Source organism: Urtica dioica, chromosome 4 (genome assembly GCF_054948205.1).
Source record: "Urtica dioica subsp. dioica isolate 48M chromosome 4, U.dioica_male_clone48M_v1_H2, whole genome shotgun sequence".
Taxonomy (NCBI): domain Eukaryota; kingdom Viridiplantae; phylum Streptophyta; class Magnoliopsida; order Rosales; family Urticaceae; genus Urtica; species Urtica dioica.
In genome coordinates, this window is record NC_142759.1 from 13,303,147 (window position 1) to 13,309,041 (window position 5,895).

The window sequence follows — 5,895 nt, forward strand, 5'->3', positions numbered from 1 at the left end:
CCACACCCTCATTTTGAAGATATGAAGGTTGGGTTGGAGACAGTCGCACCCTCATTTTTGAAGTTTTGAGGGCCGCGTTGGATAAACCCTTACAATGTCCGAGATGAACTCGTTTCCCTTTTTATAATATAAAAATAAACTTTTTTTTATATACAACTTTTTATATTGTACTAGTTTTTATCTCACGCTCCGCATGACTCATATTTATTTTTTTTAGCATTTATTTTATTGAGAAATCCGGTTAAACCAAAATTTTATGTTTCAAAATCACAAAATTCTTGTAGATCTTAAATAATTATATGGGTTTAATGAGATTTGTTGTATTAAACTTTTAGATTTATGAAATTAATTATCAATATTATAAAGTAACATTTTTGGTCTTATTACAAGATTAATGAAGAGCTACAACATAATTATGGAATATTTGAATATTTTTTATGGATAGTTTTCAGATATAAATGTTATATATTTCTATTAAAAGGTTAAAAAAAGAAACACTAATTTTGGGGAGGCATTAATTCATCATTTGACTCGCATGGCTCTAAATTAAATGATTCATTCAAAATTATTAATCAGGCTAAGGCTAATAAACTTGCATGGTAAGTTTTTTAAAAAATATATATAATAAAACAATAATGTGGAATAAATTAAAATTGAAATAATGAGTTTATTAAAGAACATGCTACATATTGACCAGTTATTTGTTGAACTAAATAATTAAAATATATAGACTCCAACAAAAAAGATAAAAAAAAAAAAAAAAAAAAAAAATCAAGTAACCTTGTGCGTATGGCATATTTTCCAGATTAGGAAGGAGAGAGAGAGAGAGAGAGAGAGAGAGAGAGAGAGAGAGAGAGAGAGAGAGAGAGAGAGAGAGAGACGTTGGGTATGAAATTGGATTACATTATAATATGAATATAAATTGTACCACTTGAGATCAATCGACCCCTCGTAAAACATGAATATACTTGCTAAAGAGCAAGTATATTGTACTCTCTAAGAAGAAAGTAAAGTGATCATTAAACGTGTTTCATGCCTTTAAAAGTTTCAACTTTAGGTGAATATCTCTCTTAAACAAATAATATCTCATCTCTCAAATATATCATTCCCTTTTTCATTTTTTTATTGTTTTTTTAAAACAAAACAACCTGTTCAAAAAAAAAAAAAAAAAAGCAGCGCTCTTGCTTGATGAAGAGAACGCATATTGAAAAAAAAACAGCCACCCATACGTGCAGGGCCGGCCCAACCTACAATGAGGCCTTAGGCAATAATAAAATTTGAGGCCTCTATTTTGAAAACATATAAAATGTAATCTAAAAAATTGGGTTTTATACATAAATAACACATTTATACCCTGTGTTTTAGTGAAATGTCGAGTTTAACCCTCGGTTTTCAATAATGTCGAGTTCATACCCTCTGTTTAACTAAAATGACGAAATTATACCCCTTGTTTAACTAAAATGACGAAATTATACCCTGAAATAGACAACAGTATCACGAATATTCTTTTTATTGAATTTTCATTGACGTTGACTATAATATTTATATATAAACACCAATTATCTTTATTCATTCGCGCCATATATGTAATTTATTTAAAAACTAAAAAATAAACAACAATCTCTTAATCATGAAGAACACAAAAAGAGGCAAAAGGGTAAACATCGATAGTTGATAGTCATCAAAATCGCATATTCGAACAGAGGATCCAGGATTTAGAGTTACAATTCGAACACGGAATGAAGTCATTTCTTATAAGGTATGAGTTTTATTATTTAATTTCAATTTAAGGCTATTTTTATTTCAAAATTGAGAATCTGGAAGTTAGGGCACTGATTTAGATTTAATTTGGTTTTTCTTATATAAGAGTTAATATCAATGAAAGAGAGATTTGTGACGCTGTTATATATTTCAGGGTATAATTTCGTCATTTTAGTTAAACAGATGGTATAATTTCATCATTTTAGTTAAACAGAGGGCATGAACTCGACATTTTTGAAAACCGAGGGTTAAACTCGACATTTCACTAAAACACAGGGTATAAATGTGTTATTTTCCCATAATAATTTTATTTTTTAGGCTTGTTTTTCTAAAATTTTGAGTATTTTTCTAAAATTTGAGGCCTTTTTTGAACTTATTTTTCCATTAAAAATTTTGAGGCCTTAGGCCATTGCCTATGTGGCCAAGAGCTAAGGCCGGCCCTGCATACGTGCTTGGCACACCACACCAATCATCGAGTGAAGCTTCATTCAGTCGGAAGACATTCTGGTGGCGAAGACGAGTTCCGGCGACGGCGACGGTATTGACAGTGCAAAAACTCTAGCCCTAAACAAACTAGGGCTTTGTGTTTAGGTAATTTCATCAATGAAATTTTTATATTTCGAGTTTGATACTTATTTTGTTGTGTTAGATTGAAAACTTTGTTAGATTTGAACCAAAAAAATATTTATCTAACTCAATGAAACTTTGATTGGAAAATATTTTCGAATGTTGAAGATGATCGTCGAACTCTACTGATACTGGTTAATTTGCAGTAGAGCAATAGAGTTCCAGAGGTAGATCAGTAGAGCACAGTAGAGCAGTATTCTAATTGATCTAGGGTTAAGAAAAAGAGTATATATCAGTGATAGTAAACATGCAATACAACTATTAAGAATACGGGCATGTTTTTTTTCATGAAACTGAAGAGTAAAAGATATGGGGACTACCTCATATTTTTTAAATTGAACTAACAAATGGTAAAGAATACCTTGGTTGTGACATCAAATGCCGATGAAGTAATATGCAAAGAAAAGTTATTGTACATCGATCATCATGGTTCTATCTGGATTTCATTGTAACTCTTTTATTTTATTTTTTTTTACCAATTTTGTATTTTTTTTTTCAGCGTCATCTAGTCTTTGGAGTGATTTCTCAGATCATCAAGGTAGGTAAGATTTCAGTGACTATCTAAACCAATTGTCAGTTATTCAATTTTGTATGCTTCTTTGTAATGGTTGTGTATGTCATTGTCATATTAGATTCAATTACTAGCGGAACTCAACTTGAAGAAAACACCTCAGTTGGTAGAGTTGGTTGATGATATTAAGGTGAAGATAGGCAAATATACTTTACTTTTTAATTATTTTCAGCTTCTTGAACAGATGGAACGGTCTGTCAGCGTGCCACCCACGTCCTCCGCGCGCTGCCCTCGTCCTCCGTGCGTCACCGGTGTCTCACCTCGTCCTCCGCGCGCCGCCGATGTCTCACCTCGTCCTCCGCGCGCTGCCTTCGTCCTCCGCGCGCCGCCGGTGTCTCTCGGCCCCCTTTAAATCTTCTCCGCGTGTTCTCTCTCTCCACTCACTCTCGCTCTACCTCTCACTCACCCCAGACCTCTCTTTCTCTCGAGTTCTCCTTCTCTCCTGGAATTTTTTTTGTTCTCTATTGTTCGCTAGGTCTGAGCGGGAGGGGAGGGAGATAGGAGTTTTCAAGTTTTCTATTTTGTTTTTAATAAAAAAAAAACGTGGGCATATAAGTAATTTTGATGTTTTGGACTGAAATAATAAATAGAAAAGAAAATAAAAATGAGATGAGGGTATAGAATTAAAACCAACTTTTTATAAATGCAATGAGCTAATTTATTTTTGGGTGATTTTGGCTTTTGCCCTTAAAAATTGTAACATTTTGTTTCATGCCTTTAGAGTACCTCTCTTAAACAAATAATACCTCATCTCTCAAATATACCATTCTCTTTTTCATTTTTTTATTGTTTTTTTTAAAACAAAACAACATGTTCAAAAACCAAAAAAACAGCACTCTTGCTTGTTGAAGAGAACGTATATTGCATTTTCAAAAAAAAAAAAAAAAAAAAAACGTATATTGAAAAAAAAAAAACAGCCACCCATACGTGCTTGGCACACCACACCAATCATCAAGTGAAGCTTCATTCGGGCGGAAGACATTCTGGTGGCGAAGACGAGTTCCGGCGATGGCGACGGTATTGACGGTGCAAAAACTCTAGCCCTAAACAAACTAGGGCTTTGTGTTTAGGTAATTTCATCAATGAAATTTTAGGCCATGTTTGTTTACCAACTCAAAAAGTGTTTTTCACTTTTTGAGTGAAAAAAATAGGAAAAAAAAAAAGGAAAGTAGTGTTTGGTTAAAAATTTTCGGGAAAAGTTTTTAAAAAATTTTGGAAATGTTTTGAAAACAGGTAAGGAAATTGAAAACAAGCTAGAGGTGTTTTCCGAAATTTTTTTCTCTTTTTTCTCGCGTGTGTAGTCACGGGCCTCTGTCCTTGTCATTGTCGAGTAACACACAAAAAAAAGAAACGCAGAAGAGAGAGAAGAGAGAGAAGAGAGAGCGAGAGCGAGAGAGCAGATCTGAGGAGGGTTTTTTGAGAGCATCTGAGAGAGCGAGAGCGAGAGAGAGAGAGAGACGCCGGAGTTTTGGGTGAGTTTTTTTCTTCTTCTTCTCCGTTCGTCCTTATCGAATGTCTCTGTTCGAATTTGTCTGCGTTCATCTTCTTGATTCATGAATAGAAACACATCTTCTTCGATTTTGTTCTATGTACAAGGTTTGAGCGTGATTTCTCGGAGTACGAGAGGCCGACAGTGTGGGTTCGCGTTCTACATCAAGGTAGAAATCCGAATCCTTTTTTTTCTCTTGGAAATCTGATTTCTAGGGTTTCGAATTAGGGGTTTTGATGTCGTTTGGAATTTCTCGTGGTTTGCTTTTGTTTAGGCGCGGGTTGTGATTGTGGTCGTTGTTGATGTGAAATTGTTTGTGTGTGCTCAGTTTGATGATTAAATTGATTTCGTTTGATGATGTGAAATTATTTGTGGTGTGCTCGGTTTGGGCTCGGTTTGATGAACATGTGTTTTCCGAGATTTTTGTTGATGATTTTGATTTGGAATTTGGGTTCCGCCGTGGGGTTGCTTAGCCGTGTGACTTCTTGGCCAAGTATTGTTGACTGTGTGTTTTTGGCCGTGAATTGATTTTGGATAATATGTGTTGGCCGAGTATAGTCATCCTTAGTTTTCAAGTTTTTTCGTATGAGTTCAGTTAAAGTTTATAATCACAACATAGCTCTTAATCGTGATATGTATTAGATCTGTTTGGGTTGGGTTGACCATTTTTAGAACCTGTCTTTTTATTATATACTTAATTTTCTTTCTAGCATAATTCACAGCAATTTGTGTTTGAGAATTATAAATAATTTGGGACTGGCTTATTTTTCGTGAAACATAGTGTGAATTATTCTGTGAAGATTTTTGTTGCAAGTAATCACATGTTAGGTAGTGAATTTTTTTTCTTCTTTTTTTATACTATGTTTATATGGTTCAGTTCTTTGAAAAATGGGTGACGGCGCTCATTGGCCGGACGCGGCTTTGGCTAAGTTCATTGACCTTTGTCATGAAGAAGTCCAACGCCGCATGGGACCAGCTCAATTTGACAAACGTTCTTGGATGAAAATTGAGCTGGAAATGGTCGGTACGTTTGGTAACGCCTATAAGGTTGATAAATTGAAGCAAAAGTGGCATCGACTTAAAACTACTACTAAGATCTTCCAAGGACTTACGGAAGCCACTGGTTTTGGATGGGATACGGACACGAATACAGTGACTGCCGATGACGAAGTTTGGGATACGTATATACAGGTATGTTTCTTTTTTTTGTGTATTTAGTTTATATTTGTATTTATTTGTTTTATATCTGTGTATTTAAGAATCAGCCGGTGTGTAATATTGTTTGAAATTGTGTGAATTAGATATAGGTATGATTTTTGGATATGTTGCTCGAATTAGGAGAGGCTATGATGAATTTGGGAATTGGTGAGGTTTGGTTTGGAAATACATTTGGCTGTGTGACTTGTTTTGGCCGTGTGACCTGTTTTGGCCGTGTGTTATTTGGCCA

The 5,895-nt window shown here is 34.5% G+C and overlaps 1 long non-coding RNA gene across 1 annotated transcript; it reads left to right on the forward strand.

Moving 5' to 3' along the window:
* The first annotated feature begins 4,322 nt into the window (after positions 1-4,322).
* Positions 4,323-5,621, forward strand: LOC149400585 (uncharacterized). The gene is made up of 3 exons (XR_016296347.1): positions 4,323-4,431; positions 4,556-4,617; positions 5,326-5,621. It is a non-coding gene; the product is annotated as an uncharacterized LOC149400585 (long non-coding RNA).
* Positions 5,622-5,895: the final 274 nt, after the last annotated feature.